The sequence below is a fragment of the Channa argus genome, chromosome 16, assembly GCF_033026475.1.
Source record: "Channa argus isolate prfri chromosome 16, Channa argus male v1.0, whole genome shotgun sequence".
NCBI classification, from domain to species: domain Eukaryota; kingdom Metazoa; phylum Chordata; class Actinopteri; order Anabantiformes; family Channidae; genus Channa; species Channa argus.
In genome coordinates this window covers 1381363-1403028 of record NC_090212.1, presented here as the reverse complement: position 1 = coordinate 1403028, position 21666 = coordinate 1381363, and the positions used below count along the sequence as shown (strand labels likewise).

Here is a 21666-nt window from a genome sequence, read left to right as displayed (position 1 = left end):
TTTGTTCCATTTACAATAGATTTTTCATGATTTGTAAGTCAGTGCATTCTGTACATTTACATTTTATGTCCCTCCTATCGTTTAAGGCCAGCGTAGAGCTCATGTGATCTGGTTCAAGGAGTCTGATGAAGCAATGTGTATCGTCAACTGTTGATACAGCTTTTGAGCCAGGCAGCTCCCTCTGCTCTCAAAGCCCTGTGTGATTGGCTGGGAGTTTCGTTACTTTCATCCTGTGACCCCTGCATGACCTCATCACACACTTACACACATACACATAGTCACACTGAATGTCCAGGAGTAAGGCAGCAGACTTTATTTAATCTGTTTTCCTCTGTGTTAATTGGGTCAAAGCTTCCTTCTCTGCCTTCTTGATGTGCAAATGAATGTGGCATCGAGGGATGCCCGCCCATCACTCCACAGGCACATTTACAGGACACCTCAGGGTGCCGGGCCGCCGTCTGTGACCTGTATATGGCAGATTAAGGAGGGGCAGGGGGGTGTAAGGTTGTCAGTACCGACCTGGATCAGAGACTGAAGCTACAGAAAGAAAAAAAAGCTGAGTTAATTATTGCTTTGGAGACCCGGAGGCTGTACATGTCACCCCCACTCCTAATGAAGTTTACCTCCACCATCATGAAATACTGGAGTTTAGGTGATATTTAATAATGTATGTAGCAGATCAGAGATGTGTACAAGAAAAGGTCACAAAGAATAACCTCATGTACACACTGCAGCAACATAGTCGATGCATGTAATCTGCATCTACAGCAGACAAATGTCTTCTTTGCTGCTCTAAAACTGTGATAGATTTCATGGTGTTTCAACATGGCTAGTTAGGTGCCAATTAGGTGACACTAATAAAGTAAGATACACACCAAGGAATAAGGCATTTAACCTTATCTTTGTGTTTTCTTTCTCACAAATCTAGCACAGAATCAATAACAACAATCATTAATGAGGCAATTTGTAATTTCGTAGACTAGTATTTCAACAACATGTTTAATAGTAATTATTAAGTATTAAATGTTTGCTTATCTGTAATTAAAGCTTTAAAAACCCATGTTCGCACATTTTGAAGCAACGGGTTAACAAATGTGGAAAAGGATCGGCCTAATGTAAAGGCAACACTGAGAGGTTAAAGGTAAAAGTGTCACCGAGGAAATGGCGATGAAAAAAAAAAACACAGGTATGTAGATGCATGTAGCTGGGGGCCTGTTGGCCCATTGGTAGAGAATTGGGTTAGGATGCAGAAAACAGTGACTTCAAATCCTACCCCACCAGGTGTGGCCCCAACCAGCCACCCTGGTGCTGGTCCCAAGCCCGGATAAAATGGAAGGGTTGCAGCAGAAAGGGCACCCAGGACAAGCCGTCAATCTCTAAATGCATGTAGTTGTTGACAGGGTTTGTACGTTTTCCTCCCAAACCTCTCACTGTTATCGTTGCATCAAGTGTACACGTATCGTTAATATCCGATGATGTGTAAAAATGGTGCTGCACCACAAGCTGGATGTGCTCACCTTTTCGTGTAGGCGTAGGTGTAGTTAACAGCCAGTATATCTGGCATGAGCGTACATATGGACAGTTTATATTTTATAAATTTTACAGATCTAATTCAAAGCATTAGTGTTGGATTAGTGTTTGTATCAGCATATACCTTGAGTGTAGGTGTCATATAAGATCATATACATAAGAATATGATTATAGAAATAAAATTTTGTGGTTACATGACAGTCAGAAACATGAGTATTTAACACAGTATTCTAGAGAAATTGGTCACCACCGGCAACATTTTAAATCGACTTTTATAAAATATTTGCTATATGTTGGTATCTATAATCAATACAATAGTCATACACAGGAAACACTGACCCCAAACTGAACAACATGGACTTAACTGACAAAAAAAAAAACACTTTTACTCACATATGAAAAAAAAACAATATTGAAATGTGGGCAAAAAACTTATAATTGAGGTTTTTTGACCCTTTGATTACCAAGTACATCTCAGTTTCTGTATACACAAGTCTGTTTGATTAAGGTGTATAGTAACCAACTAGGCCACTTATATGTGTGGGGTCTGTTGTTGGACAATCTGACAAAAAATATATTGCAATTCGTAGACTAGTATTTCATATATGCAAATATATTTTCTGGTAAAGCTGAATTTTCTCATTTTTCCCATATCTTATTGTACAACAACACAAACATGCACATTTTTATCAATGAAGACTCTTTCAAATTAGCTGTACATTTTGATCACTCTACATACTGTTAGTAAGTGGTTTAGCTCTAGATAGCTGAAAAGATCATTTCATCAGAGTTGATAATGTACATGCTGCAAAAGCTTTTAGCGAAATTACCATGTCAATGTACAGCAATCAAGAACCATAAAATGAGTCCAGTTCTTCAATGAGACCCTCACAGCTTGACTCTGAGAATCAGACTGTGGCTCGCTATCATTGGACATAATTACATTGACCATAATCCTCCAGCAAAACAATTTCTCATCAGACACAAAGCAAAGAGGGAGCCCACATACCTGTGGCTGGGCCATCATTGATAGTGAGTGGAACCCCTTCCAGTTCTATAATTGGGTATCGATGGCCAATGATCTCCTCCATTTCGTCTCTTTCCACTTGGGCGCGCCGCTGGAACGCCCAGACAACCCAATCACGTCTCCCGCTGGGAGGGCGGGGTCCCAGCACCCCAGAAAGCCCTAGAATGGGCTGCCTCTACCCATCCTTAGTTAATTGGATGAACTTCCCAGGGAAGGTGAAAGACAGAAAACTGAAAAAGGAGATATAATGAAAGGATGAGTCTTCACATCAAATTTCATAGTTGCTTAAAATGTAACATGAGCAATCAAACAATAGAAAAGTTCTAAACAATTGAAGATCTGTGCATAAGTATTTTATCAATAAGTAGTGACCCTAAAGTTCCAGGAAATTTGGAGGCAAAAGAACTAACATTTACAGTTCATTTAGCAGACACTTTTATCCAAAGTGACCTACAAATGGTAAATGTTCTGCACTTATATAGAGCTTTTCTACATATTGGCACTCAAAGCACTTTACACTGCTTCTTATTCACTCATTCACACTCACAATCACACACACACACACACACTCATACACTCATACACCAGTTGGGGAGCTGCTATGCAGCTGGCCAACGCTCACCGGGAACAACTAAGTTGGGGTTCAGTGTCTTGCTCAAGGACACTTTGACATGTGACCGGAGGAGCCGGGGATTGAACCAACAACTGTTAGATTGGTGGATAACCGCTCTACCTTCCCACGCCACAGTCGCCCCTTACAAGGCTTGCCACACAAGGCAAGCAAAGTCAAGAAGAATACATCAAAGCGAAGTACTATCAGAAAAGTGTTTACATTTCTTGCAAGTGCAAGAAAAAGCAGAAAGGAAGTTTATTTTTCATTTTTTATAGATTTAAGTGCATAGGAAAGTGTGGAAGAGTTCTGTTTTCAACTGTTTTTTTGAATATTGGGAGTGAGTTTGCTGAGCGTGGTTCCCCCATCGTTCCACCATCGTGGGATTATTGAGCTGAAGAGTTTTGCTTGGTGTCTTCTGTGCGGTGCTGGGATAACCAGACGTCGTTCGTTGGCAGACCGCAGTAGACTGGAAGGAGTTGTGGTAAGCAGGAACTTTTGAGGTGATCCCCCTGTAGGCGAGAGACAGAGCTTTGAACCTGATGCGAGCAGCCACAGGAAGCCAGTGTAGAGATCTGAAGCGTTGTGTGACATAAGTCCTTTTTGGCTGATTAAAAATGAGGCGAGCTGTCGCATTTTGGATCATCTGCAAAGGTCTGATTGTGGATACCAGTAACCCCATCAACAAAGCGTTGCAGTAATCAAGACGAGATATGACCAGCGCCTGTACAATGAGTTGGGTTGTATATTCTGTGGGTAGGGTCTGATCTTTCTTATGTTGGAAAACATAGCACCTAAAATGTCAAAGTTAATTTGTCAAAGACTTCTAGCCAACTTTTGGTTTTGTCAGACTAACAGTCAGGATGTTGTAGCAGTTTTGACCTAAAGGTCAGAGAAACCAACCCGTTGTCATTCCTTAGGCATAAAAAGTGCCACTTTGTCAGTCGTTTTGCGTTACATGCTGACGTTTAAAGTACCCATTTTTGTCTGTGAGCAGCACTGAGCCTTCAATACAGTACAATGAAAAGCTTGACGCTTCAATATTTCACTCGAGCAATGACATAGTATAAAAAAAATGTAAAAGTCTCATAAGGAGGTGGACGGGGTGTTAGATGGTACAACAAAACACAGGACTTTTTACACAAGACCAAGGTTCGACTCTAGTGTGAGACGTTGTGCGCTTTACTGAGTATTGCAACTGGTGGTAACTTACCCTGAAGTTGTTTCCATGGCATCAAATTGTGGCAATCCTGGAGCCTCTAATACTGATGCCAAAGGATGTAAGAAAAGCAGCACAACTTGATGCCTTAGAAAAGCGTCATTATGTTACAGTGTGGGTAGAGAATGTGTTGAAGATTTAGGTCCTAAGGTTTGATTCTGAGACCAGCAAGATGAAATTGTTGTGGGTTTAGTGAAAAAAAAAAGCAAGCTCATTAACCCCAAATGCTGAGTGGTCACAGGGTCTGGTTTTATAGTGCAGCTTCCAATGTGAGTTTGTTTTTAGGCTTTAACTACTGGTAGATGTTAATGATGTTCTATTTTTTGTTGGGTTACACACACAAGAGGAAACGAAGCAGAAAGGAAGGAGATTTTGGCACTTAGTAGAATCTCCATGACTGCACGATGTACATTTTGTCAGCACCCAAGTCCAGTTTTGTGACAGACAGTCTGCGACAGCTCAGGTGCAGCCCAAAGATTTGGGTCTACACTGACTCACCACCACCAGAAAAGCGAACAAGACACTTTACTCTTTGAAGATGCGTAACAATTATTTTGTTTCTATGAAGTGGTTATACACAGAATATGTGGTGATTGCTAATGTGTCTTCACAGTAAGACAGAAAGAAACCAAAATGTAGCAGCCTGCTCTGTCAGGCTCAGTTGCTGACATCTCACAGGCTTTAAACTTTATGTACTTTGTATATTTAACATGAACATCCACAATTACGTGAGAGAGAAATAAACTGCCTTCTTTAAAACTAGAATTAGAGAATTTCTCTAAGGACAACATGATATTATGAGGCAGTAGCAGGCACCTCCGGGCGGCCTTGGTTCCTGGTTCATCAAACACCTCAGATAGCAGAGGCTGCAGGCCACCAAGTCATCACCACTGGCCAGCTACCCATCCTTCCTGCCCCTCATCTATTTTCTCTCACGCCTTTTCTCACTCTTTATGTTCTTGCCCTCCTATAACCCACAGCCCAGTAATGATCAATGACCCAGAGCCACTGACTTCATCTCCCACCCCTTTACCCCGCCTCCTGCTATCCCTCCTTTTCCTCGAGCATTTGGTGGTCACTCAGGCCAAGAAGGATAGGGTTGGGAAAAGGGAGTAGTGGCTGGTTGGATAGAGGACAGGTTGAATCCAGCCCAGGGTCAGCTATAGGGCCAGGCATCACATAAATCAATCTGACGTGTTCACCCAGGCCTGCCTGCATAAGCCTGGGCATTTCAGCCAGCACCATGCCTTCTAGCTCTGCCCCTGCCAGTGCACCCCCACCCATTTTCCTCTATCAACCCTAACCACCACCCCCAGTGCCAAGGCTTCAGTTTAAGGGCTGCGTTTGGAATGGGTCAGCGGACAGGCTTCCAGGCTTCCAGGGGCCTCAGTCTGTGAGTTTTCAGGTGCCTTCTGGTATGTTGGGTCGGATGCCAGGGATGGAGCAAGATAGGGACTTTGGCAGCTCAAGTACTAGAGCTGATACATCTCTAGGGGACAGAATGGTTATTACTGGAAGATAAGATTTCACTGACAGTGGCTGTTTAAATCTTAAATATATGCAAGTCCACTACTGCTTTCAGTCTGCTTTGCAAAATAGTTTTTTTAAACCACCTTTAGGTGATGTCAATCTTTATAATGCAAATTGATAGTGTGAAGTTAAAAGCCGTGTTTCCTGTAATGACAGGTTCAACTTAGGAAACAGGAAATGTGCTTGGAAAAGTTTAATACGTTACTTATTTGTATTAGCAAAAACAATACTTATAAGCACAAGCAATGAAATCTCCACACATCACCTCTTCTCATGTCATGAAGATGTTTAAATAAGAAACAAGATGGAATGAATAGGAGCATGCAGTTTGGATCCTCCAAACCAGAATATTCCAAAAGTACTAAAACAAAACCAAACAAATAAATAAAAGTAATAAAGTTGTAGCCACTGTTTTCAGGACATCATTTGACACAGGCTTCAAAGATTGTCACAAATCATCAGAAAAGGACCAGCCTGTTTTCATTCCCCAGATGTCAAAAAGTGCCACTTTGTCTAGTCACTTCTGTGTTACATGCAGACACTTAAGCTACACATTAACTACATTAACTTTCTGTTCTGGACTTTTATTTTGTAACCCTTTCCCACTTCCTGTTCCCAGTTCACTCCTCCAGCTTCACCGCTAATTCACAACTGTTTACAGTTGTTCCCCTGACTTTTTAAACCCTGCAACAACGTGTCTCATGGTATTTGGACTCTGTTAGCTGTCTCTCTTGGTCTGAGGTTTGGTTGCTGTGCTGTCTTGTTTTAGCTCTGTCACACTGTTTTTGTTGTTGGTGACAATTCAATTCAATTCAATTCAACTTTATTTATATAGCGCCAATTCACAACAAAGTCATTTCAGGGCACTTTACAGAATAAAGTAAAGATTATAAAGATGTATAAAGAGAACCCAACAATTCCCCCTGGAGCAAGGCATAGGCAACAGTGGAGAGGAAAAACTCCCTTTAACGGAAGAAACCTCCAGCAGAACCAGGCTCAGGGTGGACGGCCATCTGCCTCGACCGGTTGGGGTGAGTGGAAAGGGGAGAGAGAAAAGAACAGAGCAACAAAAAGCAACAACAAAACATCGGGCAGATTGGTAGGACACTGAATGTCACCAGGTGTATTTTTCATTTTGAGTCCCCACCTGCTCTGCTTGTGCACACGTTCATTTCTCCTTTGACGCCTTTTAGTTTTTGTTTTCGTTCACGTCTGTTTGTATTTTGTCTCCCTCCTCTATATCATTCCTTAGTTGTCCTAGTCGGGTTTCTATTTAGCCACCCTAGTTATTTTGGCCCCGTCTTCTATTTAGTTCTCTCGTGGTTTGTGTTTTCTTAGTAATCTGTAAAATCTCTTAGGTCAAAGTCTGCTTTTTTTTTTTTACTTTATCCTTTTTGAATCAGTAAATATAGAATACAAACTCATTACATGAACCAAGGAACTAAACTGACAGCCTACTCTCCATTATTTGTTATTCCTCACTTCTAAAATAAAAAATTCACCTACACTCTACATCCCTCTCTCTGTGTTATGTTTGGGTCCATATACAAAACCCTGATAGTTTGAGTCGGTAAAAGACACTCAGAGCTTTCAGTGTAATTAAATAGAAACCCCGGCGCCTAAGGATTTGGTGCTTAAATCAATGACATAAAATATGAAGAGTGTCATATGGAAGTGAATGGTACAACAACACAGGATTTTTCCATGAGAGACTGGAGTTCGAGTTTAATGCAAGATGTTGTGCGCTTTATTGTTTCACAACGTGGCCCATATGGATACTTTAGTGAGGATGTATGTGTATAATGATTTGTTTATTAAAAAGGGCCCAAAAGAGGCAACAGTGAGGAGACACATAAAAAGGGTTTTTTAAATTCACTCCAAGAGAAAGACAGGAAAACACACGTACTAACAAGTCATTGAGCAAACAAGAAATAAGGATTAATTAACCAAAAGGCAAACAAACTAAAGATCACTCCAAAGGAGAGGACAGGAAAATATACCGTAACTAGGGAAAACTGAATAGAAATAAAACAAATAATTAATATTTAACTATTTTTAAGTGTGTGCACATACCAAAACATCCAGGACTAAATGATGAACCAAAAAGACCTTAAAGACACTAAATTAAACAGTGTGCACAACCAAAAAACAATTTAACCAAATACACTAACCAAAGCCCAAACAAGAAAAATGACGTTTGATGGCAACGTGTCTGCCTGGGGTGAACAAAACTGATGAATTAGCGATAAACTGTAGCGAGAACTCGGTTTAAACAGGGGAAAGAAATCTGTGGCGTCGAAAGGGGACTCACCTAAAGCGTCCAATCATGACACCAAAGGGAACCTGTGGCATCAATATGATATGCCAAAGGATGTACAAAGCTGCAAAATTTGACACCTCTAGAAAGTGTCAATATCTGAAACTGTAGGATGAGAATGTGTTGTAATAGCAGACACGTTTCAGGAAAATAACATAGCTTTGATTGTAATGTGGGGATTTAGAAATTGACACACAATGTCTATAGTATGTGCTCAACCAAAGGTCATTGTTTTATATCCTTCCCCATCACTTTAACCCTATATACTGTATACATTACTCTGCTCTGTCACCTGTTTAAGGTTTGTGAAATGTTATAGTTTGGTTATAAATAAGTACCTTGTTCAGGTTAGGCGACTTCTGTCTTCATGGATTTTTATTTTTATGCAATTTTTGTTTTAGTTGTAAAAGTTTAGAAAAAACATGGCCATGGTTAAAATAAAGAAATGTTTGCAGGTAAAAACCCAGAAGCATGTGGTGTGTTTCACATACCAGCCATGACATGGCATTTGATGGCCTTTGAGAATTCGTCGCTCTAGTTGTTGTATTGTGTTGAGCAATGTTGACACTTGTTGGCAGCTTTTTTTTTACCGTCTTCCGCATGTTCAGCTGGTGGTGGACGAAGTCGGTCAGAAAGAGAGAGCATCTTGATTGGCAGTACATTTTGGCAAATCAGTACACAAGAAGAGAAACAAGTGATGAAAGCGAGCAAAAAACCAAGTCAAGAGGGCACACAAATATGGTCCTACTCATGTTTTTTATCTCATTTGATTATTCGAACATGACCATCTGTGCCATATTACATAGTTTACAGTTTGTATACGCTCATATCGTTCTCTTTCTTGTTACCGTCTGTTAGGATGATACAGACTACCAACACCTACAGGTATGGAGATCGATCAAGCAGGTGCACACTATACATACTAGTTGGGTCTCTGAGACATGTTCAAGTGCCCCTTTTTGACCCAGATAAAGGTTACGTGAGATGGCCAACAAATGAGTCCACAACTGACCTCAAAATGTTCCCTTCATAGTCTCATAGGGTTGATGAACTTCATAGTTTTTTTAGGAAGCAGTGTCAGTTTGAGCTTGTTTAGTCGTTGACACTACATCCTGTCCACAGTATCTAACGAACTTCTCTGACAAGTCTCCCTTGTCACATATAGGTGGAACTGGATTTAATGCCCAAATAATCTACAGAATCTGTGTTACTGTAAAAAGTATTAATCTGTGCACACAATGGACGCTGTGTTTGTATCATATTCGTTGCATTCTTGTATAAGCTGCAAGCTGCTCCTTGTTTAGAGGCCACGTTCTCTCCTTCAGAATGACAACACATCTGCATTCTCACAGGCTTTTTATTCATTTCTCAAGTCAAAGTTCTCTTTAATTCCTTTTCCTCCCATTTGCACTCAAATTCATTATTTTTCCTACTAATCTCCAAAGTGGATAAAAAGCTCTTAAATTCTTCAAAACTATTTCTCGCCAAGTCCACAAAAAAAGAAGAAATTATTATTGCCCCTGTTAAATTAATACTCAGTGCCAATAAACTATTTATATCTTCACTCCTTCAAAGTTGGTCTGGCACCTGGGATTGCAGGAAGGGAAATTGAAAAAAAAAAGAAAAAAGAAAAAAAAGAACATATTTGAGAAAAACAAAAGAAATAGTTGAGGGCAAATTAAAATGCCATCTTGAAATCATCAGTTAAGGATTAGTGGTTAATTGTAATTTGCATGCCATGTCCCCGGCCATCACAGCAGTGTTGCTGCAAGTTGTCTGCCAGCCAATGAAAGAATACTCCCAGCTCCAGCTTTCATAAAAGGAAGAAGAAAAAGAAGAAGAACGAAGACTCAGATTACCGTCCACAGAAGAAGAAGCCGGGGGCGGTGAAAGAGGAGTTTTCTTTCCTCAACAGGTTTTAGACTTCACAACATAACCTGCTTCAAAGAGTCTTTGTTTGTCGCCAACTGTCGCCACGTCCTCCATCTTGCCATTTAGAAGGCAGCAAGACGGGAAAGCGTATCAATTAAAACAGATTTACTATTGTTAAGTCGCTCGTCACGGGACGCCACATCTGACAGTCGATGTGTAGGAGTCATGTTTATACATGCGGGGATGAAATACAGATGAAATACAGTATGCTGTGCGTATGTGTGAAGGCAAAGTAATTGCAACATCTTCACTGCCCTGAAGAAAACTATAGCCTCACCATCAAAAGCTCAACATTTGAGGAACTGTTCTGGAAATTTCTTCCAGTGGTATATTTCCCACTCAAACATACTTTTTAAACTTATGAGTGATAATACCATATGTCCATTAGTTTAACGCAAATAAAAGTTTTGTAAACTTTTTTCTTGGTAGAGGAAGACACTAACAGGGAGACAAGTATTAGGACTTAGTTACAGTAAATTGGATGGTGCATTGTGGGTGCTGTGGAATTCCTTATCATAATTCTAGAACTTAATAGATTTAAACTTGAACTTAATAGATTTTGTGAGAGACCACAGAGAAAAAGACAGAATTAAACATTTTTAATATATTAATCACAAGAACAAATGTCACACAAGCTCATTTGATCAATGAAAAAAAAAATACATGGATTCACAAAAGTCATAAGTAGTGATGGGATCTCTGGCTCTTAGTGGGCATTAGGCTCAGCTCAGCTTTGAGAGCTGCCTATTTTGACTCCAAACTCATCATTTAGCACTACTTGTGGCTTCTATCATTCAGCCAAGTTTAGCAATATTTTCATATAAAATGTTATCATTTCCAGATTACCATTATTTTAACTGATTTTTGATTAAAAAAACATTAGTATTTTGCTACAAACACACTGCATCCGATCCTTATGTATGTTAACGTCAGTTTTAATGCTACTAATGTTCACATAAAAATAATTAATAACTCAAATAATTTTCAATCAAAGAAATTTGTTTGGTTTTTTTTGGATTCATGTCTGTGTCTGAAAACATTTCCTATCACTTCACTCATTCACTTTTTCCTGTATTATTTAAACTAGTTTGAACATCATGCCTCCCAGCACCTTCATTAAGAAAATCTCTTGTAGACGTATTCTACTTGATCTATCGTCAGCCTTTGACAATGTGAACCATCAGATCCTCTTGTCCACACTCTCTGACTTAGGCATCTCTGGATCAGCTCTAGACTGGCTTTGTTCTTACCTATCGGGATGAACCTTCAAGGTGGGGGCATCTTTCTCACTCCCATAGCCTCTCTACTGGTGTGCCGCAGGGCTCAGTTCATGGTCCTCTCCTCTTTTCTATCTATACTTCATCCCTAGGTGCCATCATTCACGCACATGGTCTTTCCTATCACTGCTATGCTGACGACACACAGCTCTTCCTGTCCTTTCCACCAGAGGACTCCACTGTCTCATCATGCATCTCTGCTTGTGTCTCAGGCATCTCAGCCTGGATGAATGAGAGACATCTTCAACTCAACCTCTCCAAGACCGAAGTCCTTTCTTCCCAGCCAGACCTTCGACACAACACAACATCAGCATCAACGTCATCAAAAATCTGGGGGTCATCATCGACGACCAACTGAGCTTTAAGGACCACATCTCCTCAGTCTCTAGTGCAGCAGATTTGCCCTCTACAACATCAGGAAAATCAGACCCTACATCACGGTTATCAAGGTTAAAAGGGGATTATCGCTACCTTATTCACGATTTAAATAAGGTATCTAGGGAAGCAGAGTAGAGAAATTATGAGGTTCGGAACACAAGAATAAGAAATACACAAAAACAAAAATTGATTAGATATGACGTAAATAGTAGTAGTGTTATATGCTCTGATTAAATTAATCACATAGGTAAAAATTTTTATTTGAATAGTATTTAAAAATATTTCAGTTCTAATTAAGTTTGGCAGATAAGTGAATCTGTATATTTTACATAGAGTTGCCTATTATTTCAGAATCAGAACTTGTTTTTTCCATGGCAAACAATTTTGCTAGGGCGTTTAGTCTTTTGATTTAGTAGTTTTCATTTTTGACTTTTTATGCACATTATGTCTTGTATTTGTTTTATTTAGATCTATATAAATACAATATTAATATCCTTGCATGTTGAGGCAACAGCTTTCACCAGCTTTGTTGTGTAAAGTCTGTTTGATGTTCTCATCAGTACATAAACCAGGTTTGTCTAGTAATCGGGGAATAAGTGTACATGCACCTGGTAACCAGGTTACAGGAAATCTGTAAGTACAGACTTATTATAGATGCTTAGCTCACAGATTCCAGCTGCATACTCAAAATATGAGAGTATCAGTTTATTAATTGACCAAAGAAAAGCAAAGACCATTAAAAACGAACTTCACTACAGTCCAAATCCAAATTAGGGTGAAATACACACAAAAGAAAGTCCTTAATAAAAAAGGCTGACAGTAGGTTAGTAATAAAACAGACGGTCTGGATCGTAAGAATGAAAACAAGGATCTGGCACAGAGGGCAAAGATTGAATGGTCTGTGACTAATGGTAACAAGAATCACGAGTGGGTGTGTATGTGTGTGCGTGTGTGTGAGGAGGCGCAAGGACAACAAAACAAAAACCAAGTCATAGTGCAGAGATTGTGATACAAAAGGTGATGCTTCCTGTCTTCATTTTTTTTTGTGTGGCTGTTGTGTGTCTCCCAGCAAATAAAGGGACAGTAGAGTGGACTTGCTCAAGGGGGATTTGTTGGGTTTTCTCTATATATCTTTATCTTGACTTTATTATGTAAAGTGCCTTAAGATGACTTTGTTGTGAATTGGTGCTATATAAATAAAGTTGAATCAAATTGAGTTGTGTGTTTTAGTTTTAGGTGGACTTCAGGTGTATTTATTGACGAAGAGGCATCTCTTTGAATTAAGTTCTCTCTTTCTGCTTAGCCTTTCATTCCACTGCTTATCCTGTCTGCAGCCTTTTATCATGTATCATGTGAAAAAGACGATTAGAATCTTTGTTACACCAAGACAAATCTATTAGAAGAAATCGGATGTGGACACTGGTGCTGTGTCTCCCTCCATACTGAAGGAGAACCTGTCAGAGACTGGGGTACAGGCAGACGTGCGGGGATGTCTCAAAGAGCGAGGAAACATAACATAGGGTTGTAACACTTATCAAACTATATCAGGTCAAGGGTCACATGTGGGCGACTGTGGCGCAGGAAGGTAGAGCAGTTGTCCACCAATCTCACAGTTGTTGGTTCAATCCCCAGCTCCTCCAGTCACATGTCAAAGTGTCCTTGAGCAAGACACTGAACCCCAACTTAGTTGCTCCTGGTGAGTGTTGGCCAGCTGCATAGCAGCTCCCCCATCGGTGTATGAATGTGTGTGTGATTGTGAGTGTGAATGGGTGAATAAGAAGCAATGTGAAGCGCTTTGAGTGCCAATAGGTAGAAAAGTGCTATATAAGTGCAGACCATTTAGACCATTTACCACATATTTGCACAGAATAAGTTTGGGATTTTTAATGCATTTTTAATTTATTTAATTTTTTGGAATAATTAATTGAAACCAACATGGTATTTTGACAGCATTAGTAAATATACATAATTTAGTCTTGCTGTTCGGGGGTGGCTGTAGCTCAGTTGGTAAGGCAGTCATCCATGGACCACGGGATTTGATATCCGGTCCCGACTATATGTTATAAGTGTCTCTGGGCAAGACACTGAAACTCTAACAGCCCATTCCCATCCCCAGCTGTTCAGCCAAATTAGCCACATTATCCCCAGCTGTGCAGTGCCGGTCCATGCCGGTCCAAGCCAGTCCAAGAAGAAATTGGGGAGGGTTGCGTCAGTAAGGTCATCCGGCATAAAAAACAGTGCCAAATCAACATGCAGACAACAATCCGCTGTGGCGACCCTGAACTCATGGGATAAGTCGAAAGGACAAAAAATATATACATTACATTACATACATTTAGTCTTGCTGTTGAGGAGACATCAAGGAGTTCTTTAAATTCCATCAATTTCTTTCTCATAATATCTCATAACCTGAAACGCAAACATTCAGTAGCAGCAGATAAGAGCTCATGGAGTGAATGGGTTCATCCTCTGAAGAATGACATGGTTTGAATGATGTATTCAAAGCATGTTTATTTTTCGTATGCAAACACACATATACATAGGCATGCACATACACAGATAGCCATATATATATATATTTATATATATATATATAAATGCTGAAGTATCATTATGGGTTAATGATTTGTCAGCACATAAAGTGCTTAAGATGCTACTTTTTATACTTTTGCTCCAACAGTTACTTTCGACCCCTATACTTTACTAATTACTTTAAATGTCTTGCCATAATTGCTATAATTACAATTGTTTTAAATACACTGTTTTCTTAGTGGAGTACTTTTAATTTCATACAATGAGTAAAATTTCAAATTTTGCTGCATTTGTGGCTGTGCCACAATGACCATTTTCCTCCATAACGATATTAAGGTCACCACTGTTAATGTTGTGGCTCATCAGTGTATGTAGTGGGAGTGTAGTTGTTGGGCATTCAATTGCATGCTGTTGGCCATTAGCACCACATAGAGGAGCTTTTACAGGAAATCTAATCTGCTCTGCATCAGATCTGTGCACTTCAGAGCACTGCAAGATACACATCCAATATCTCTTTGCCCTCACACATACATAAGCACACACACAGATAAAGATAGAGTTGCATAGCAGCACAAATGCAGATATAATCAAACATATATAGACATAATGTAGATAGATACAAATATACTTGCTCATGCCTAGTGCACACGTATGCATATAGATGTGCAAACAAAAATGAACACTACAGATCAGTCAGACACAGAAACTCATCTTTCTACAGAGATTTGTTTTTCCGTTAAATTCCAAACTATGGTCAAGGGGAAGAAGCTGAAGCAATGATTTACTTTTATTTGTTGAGACACAACCTTCCCCAATAGGTAACTATGTAAAGTGGGTTTCTCCTGATTAGACCAATGCCTCACAAAAATACAGTTTAACAATAAAGGTACATTGTTATCAAGTCAAACAACACAAATTTGCCTAGAGGTGGGGGGTGGGTTGGTGTCAGGAAATGCAGATCTCAGGAGGCAGGCCAAACTCAGTACTGGCAGCCGGTGAGAAGTGCCAATACCTAACAAAAAGTCTCTTTACGCTCCAGAGAAAAGTGCCAACACGGCACAGTGGTGAGTACCAGTCCACAATAGTCTTTTATTGTTTTTCAGCCCTTTGTTAAAGCAGGAAAGACCTCTTTCAGTGTTCATATGGACAACTTACTGGTTTTTAATACATACTTAAAAAAAATTAAAACCATATTTTTTTCAATCAGTCAGTGTTGTTATGTAGTGTATGTACATAGAATGAACCCTTTTTGAATATAATTTGTGAAGAAATTAGAAAAACTACTGAGATTCATAGTTCACAATAAAACTGACTTACTTTGTTTGGGGAATTTTTTCATTAACTTTAGCATGTCTCATAGACATTAAACGTTCTTTCTGAATCCTGCCCCACAAAATATTTTATAGCTTAACTCTTTCTAACGTAACAAATGAAGACCTTTACTTTTCACACTAAGCAATAATACACAATATATGTACTCTATGTAGATGAGCATTCCAATAATCAGTGTTTGCATGACAGAACCTCATCACAACCCATTAATTGATAATTTTGCATTCTTTCTTATCTGCCACGCTATCAAGGAGCCCATTTAAAATGAAAGGTCTTGATAAGACTAATTTAAAATCAAATAACTAGAAGCTGTGTAACTAGTGGCTAAATACTCCGATAACATCAATAGTATACATACGCTCTGTTCTTTGCAATATATTTCTTTGTCATATGAAGCTCAAAGGAATTAAAAGGGCTACAAAATCCCCCCTGACCTTTCCGCATTAATTTTCATGGTGTCTCATGAAAGGGAAATAGGACTTGTCCCATATCTTCTCTTTGTAAATCTCGTGAGATAACAACGCTGAAGTGAAATTATATTGCAAAGACCTTTGCCAAACACCAATTTCATTATCTTACCATCTTGAATAAAACAAACAACACAGATCTCCAGTTAAACAGAGGCTCGGAGCTTAGCTTATGGGATGTTGGTAGCAGCAGCGAGGGAGTGTACTCCAGATGACATTGGATAGTGGTTTAGTCCAAAACTAGAGGAGAAAGGGGACAGCAGAGAGGACAGATGATTAGGGATTTAGACCAAAGCGGATCAGACCACAGACCAATATCTACAGCCAGTCCGGGAAGACAGTTGGTGTGTAGAGTGTGAAAAAATTGGGTGTAAATAATACAGATCACCACAATCAAAGGAACATTTTATCCATTTCTTTTTGATCGAACTGACTCTGTGGCTTTGAGGCAATGTCCTCCAGAATGTGTGGCTGATGTAAACTTGACCAGTGTTTTGGTGGACAGGGAAGGACTTTCACAGATGTTTGGTGCAGGCTCTATCATCCTCCTTTGCAGTGTTAATTTAATCCAAACTTCTGACCTTTAACAATTTCCACCAGTCATCCAAGTCATATCTAATGCTACAGCTCAGCCATACTCAGGGTTCACCTTCCAGATGGATGTACCCTGCACACTTCCACAAAGAGGCACTCCAAGTACTCAAAAAAACAATGCAGACTCATTTCCATCTGAATGACTGGTTCCACTGTGAGGGTTGAGATTCTCACCTTAGGTGACCTCAGCCAGTCTTTGCTGGAATTGTAATTGGTCATTACCCAAAGCTCATTTTTGAGCTTTGTAAGCTTTGCTTGAGTTGTGTCTTCATCACAGCGGTCTGATCCACATTACCACTGATGCAGAACCAATCCATGATCAATCACACTCCATTGTACTCCAATGTTTTAACACAACACCGATATACTTTCCCTCAGGGCACGGAATCACTTCCAGTCCTAATAGTGCCAGTCCCTGTTTTACAGAACATTACCATGGCCTCAGAGATGGCAGCTCTGACCTTCATTCTGCTTCACATTCAGCTGCAATTTGCACGCACAAAACATGTCATCAGCAAAAGAATGTAATAAGGTGAACCACATATGGCTGAGAACCTGCTGGACCAGAGGACGTGCTCCAACAGTCAGAGGCTGCCTTTCTGAATATGCAACCCAACTCATTGTGCAGGTGCTGCTCACATTTGGTCTTGAGTACTGCAATGCTCTGTTGATAGGGCTACTAGCATGCAAAATCAAAGGCCTCCAGATGATCCAAAATGTGGCGGGACGTCTCATTTTTAATCAGCCAAAAAAAGCATGTAAGGAAGTAAGTATGTGAAATTTATTTTTATAGCATCTTTCACAGATAAAATCACAAAGTGCTTTGATTTTCAATTCAATTCAACTTTATTTATATAGCGCCTATTCACAACAAAGTCATCTCAGGGCACTTTACAGAATAAAGTCAACATTATAAAGATGTATAGAGAGAACCCAACAATTCCCCCTGGAGCAAGAAATAGGCAACAGTGGAGAGGAAAAACTCCCTTTAATGGAAGAAAACTCCAGCAGAACCAGGCTCAGGCTAACTTACTATATGCTTTATTAAAGAGGAAGGTTTTAAGCCTAGACTTAAAAGTAGAGAGGGTGTCTGCTTCCAGAATCTGAACTGGGAGCTGGTTCCACAGGAGAGGAGCTTGATAGCTAAAGGCTCTACCTCCCATTCTACCTTTGGAAATTGTGGGAACCACAAGTAAGCCTGCATTCTGAGATCGAAGTGGTTTACTGGGATGATATGGTGCTATGAGGTACTTTACAAAAGTAAAAAAGATAAAATAATACAGATTACACAATAATACTTCAAATATAAATTAAAACACAACTACAACAAAGATGCAACCAAAAGAACAAAGTCAGCTAAAAGCTCGTCTGAAGAAGAGTGTCAGTTTCAGTTTTTAAAAGAAACAGTAGAATCAGCCACATGCAGAGTCAGGGGCAGTGCGTTCCACAGTCTGGGAGCCACAGAAAGATCCCTCCAATTTATAAAATGGGTTTTAGGGACCACGAGCAGATTTTGACCTGATGATCCCAATGCTCTAGAGGAGCCATTGGGCATCAACAGGTCAAATGTACTTAGGAGCATTGCCATGAAGGGCTCTAAACTTTAAAATCAATTCTATATTTGATTTCTAAAACGTTTGTTAAGACAAGTGAAGAGTGAATTACAATAGTCCAAACGAGATGAGATAAAACCATGTATGATCATCTCTAAATCTACATTAAATAACACTTTCCTGTCATCTGTCCTCAATATTGATCTGGAGACATAGATTGATCAACTGCAAAACTGAGGTTCCTGAGACTTAAATGAACAGAGGAGCCCAAACAACCAAAGTGTTGCCTGATCTGCTGATTTTCTTATCAGGCGCAACAATCAAAGTTTTTGTCTTTTTTGAGTTTAGTTGAAGTTAGTTACTGCCAACCACTTATTAATACAAGACAAGCATTCCAACATGCTAGACAACAAGCGAAACTCAGATTCTCTGAAATAACAATATAACTGATTATAATCAGCATATAAGTTCATTTAGATGAATATATTCCGACTCACGCTGCCAGGTCTTGGTCAGGCTAAACGTTCCTTGATAAAAATGTCATTCAGTACAAAAGCTTTATTCACTATGGAGCGAGCATTTAGCAGAGCAATCCAAATCTGGTTTACACCAAGTCCAGCTGACTGTGGCGTATTAGTCAGTTGGAGTAAATGTTCTGCACTTATATAGCACTTTTCTACCTATTGACACTTAAAGCACTTTACACTGCTTCTTATTCACCCATTCACACTCACAATCTCACACACACACTTACACACCGATGGGGGAGCTGCTATGCAGCTGGCCAACGCTCACCGCGAGCAACTAAGTTGGGGTTCAGTGTCTTGCTCAAGGACACTTCGACATGTGACCGGAAGAGCCGGGGATCGAACCAAGAACTGTGAGATTGGTGGACCGCTACTTTCCTGCGCCACAGTAGCATAAGGAGCAAAGATGGACGGGAAAAACGGTTTGTACCTGGTCCAGGTAACATAGTGCTCCATAGGCTCTTTGATGTGAAACAACATGTGCTGATCATACTTAATAGCAGCTGACACACAATTGTTAGCTGACAGGGGATAATACAGCAACAAGTAACACAAGAACAATCACAAATGCATGAGAAAGCAGAAAAGGAGCAAACACAAAGCCGAACACAGGCGCCACAGGCAATGATGTCATCAAAGAGTGAGCAGAAATATAGGCAAATTATACTATTAATGTTCAACAGCAACTGATCTGACAAGTTAGTTACCTTTTAGACACAATAAAAGGTTGTTGTTCCAGCAAACCTTGTATCTTTGTATCTTTAACAGTTCCTTCTCTGATGCCCACAGGTGATTACATGAGCTACAATTATTGTCTGAAGAAAAAAAAATAGGAGGAAAAAGGTCTCAGCTTCCTTTTCTTTTCGTAAGATCCTCGTTCTTGTTCTCCTATGCCTTTTCCCCCCGCCATCTTTTCACCTCTCTCCACCTCCTCCCCATACTCACCTCCTCCTCTGCTGTCTCATTTCCAAACCATTACACTGTTCTGCTCAGCTGAAGCGCATCCATATATTCTTAAAGGGCTGGTTAAACTTAATCATTAGGCTAACAAGCTCCTTGCCCTCCAAATGATCATCCCCAGAATTAGAGGGATTTGTTCTGGAAGGTGAGCCAGTAACTGCGATGAGAGGCACAAAAGACACAGACAGAAGTGAGAACAACTGGGTCTGTGCTGTTTATTTTCCAACTGCAAATTAACAGAGACGTTTAATTGCTGAACGGTCAGCAACAGCGATAAACAACTCAACAAGAACCTACTGTGCACTCACCTAAGATAACAAACTTTAGTTTTCTTATTGCATGGTTTGTTGAGTATTTACAAATGTACAAAATGGTGTTTCTGGTGATATCAATCATTATTAGTTCTTTATAATGGTCTTATTAGATTCACAGACCATCACCTCTATTAAATCATATTATTACAAGAAAGTCAGTACTTCTTTGTTGCAAAAGAGAGATTCATCCAAAAATGACCCATGTGCTGTACAAAATCCAAATAGAAATTTATTCTAAAATGTTCTATGTAAAGTGTATTCAGAAAGTAATCAGACCCCCTTTACTCTTTCAATATTGTTATGTTAGAGCCTATTTTTATTTTTTAAGCTATTGTTTTCTCTACACGCAGTAATTCATAATGACAAGCAGAATTTTGCAAATCTATTTGTATCAATGAAAAAGAAATAAAAACTGAAATATCCAATGTACATAATTATTCAAACCCTTTTGTTTAGTACTTTGTTGAAGCGCCTTTGGGACCTATTACAGCCTCGAGTCTTTTGGGCTATAATGTGATAAGCTTTGCACACCATGGTTGGGGGATTTTCTACCATTTTTCTTTGTTCAACATCAGTCCCCATCCAACCTGACTGAGCTTGAGAGGTTTTACAGCCATTTTGAGGTCTCTCCAGAGATTATCAATAGGGCTCAGGATGGGCCACTCTGGGACATTCACAGAGTTGTCCCTAAGCCCCTCCTCTGGTGTCTTGGCTGTGTGCTCAGTCAGAGTAACCATTGCGTTCTTGGTCCCTCTCTTAGTAAAGTCTTTCTCCTCAAATTGCAAAGTTTGGCCCGGCAACCACCTCTTGGAAGAGTCCTGGTTGTGCCAAGCTTCTTCTGTTTGAGAATAATGGAGGCCACTGTGCCCTTGGGAACTTTTGGTGCAGCAGAAGTGAAGATTAATATTAAAAAAACAACTATAGTATCAGGCGGCAACATAACAAAATTGAAAAAAGTGAAGGGGGTCTGAAACTTTCTGAATGCACTTCATGTGTACTATGAAACATGTCAATTATAGAAGAAAGCTCATCCAAGAATTTTTACCCTATTCCACACTTAACATATTGTCCTTCTTTTCCTTTCGGCTGTTCCCTTTCAGTGGTCACCACAGCAAATCATGTACCTCCATCTAACTCTGTCCTCTGCATCCTCTTCACTCACACCAACTAACTTCATGTCCTCTCTCACTACATCCATAAATCTCCTCTTTGATCATCCTCTAGACCTCCTGCCTGGCAGCTCCAACCTCAGCATCCTTCTACCAATATATTCACAGTTTCTCCTCTGAACATGTCCAAATCACCTCAATCTGGCCTCTCTGAGCTTTCCTCTTCTCTCTCTGTCTACAAACACACCTTCCTCCTCTCCTTCTTCATCTTCGACCAACAGTAGTCCAATTTCCACCGGTACCCTGTAGGTCAACAGCACCGGTGTACATGTACAATTTAAAAGTCACCACAACAGGCAACGTGGGCACCAGGATCACACTCTACTAGCCTGTTCCTAGCCTGGAAAATGTGCAAAGGACGGCTCATAATTGCCTCTGCGGATGAGCAGAGGTGCTCT

At 39.9% G+C, this 21666-nt stretch overlaps 1 long non-coding RNA gene across 1 annotated transcript; it reads right to left on the bottom strand.

Annotated features, from left to right (window-relative positions):
* Positions 1 to 331: 331 nt before the first annotated feature.
* Positions 332 to 19721, bottom strand: LOC137101963 (uncharacterized). Its single transcript, XR_010911129.1, has 4 exons — positions 19533 to 19721; positions 16264 to 16391; positions 2540 to 2787; positions 332 to 465 (listed from the first exon to the last, which is right to left on the bottom strand). It is a non-coding gene; the product is annotated as an uncharacterized lncRNA (long non-coding RNA).
* Positions 19722 to 21666: the final 1945 nt, after the last annotated feature.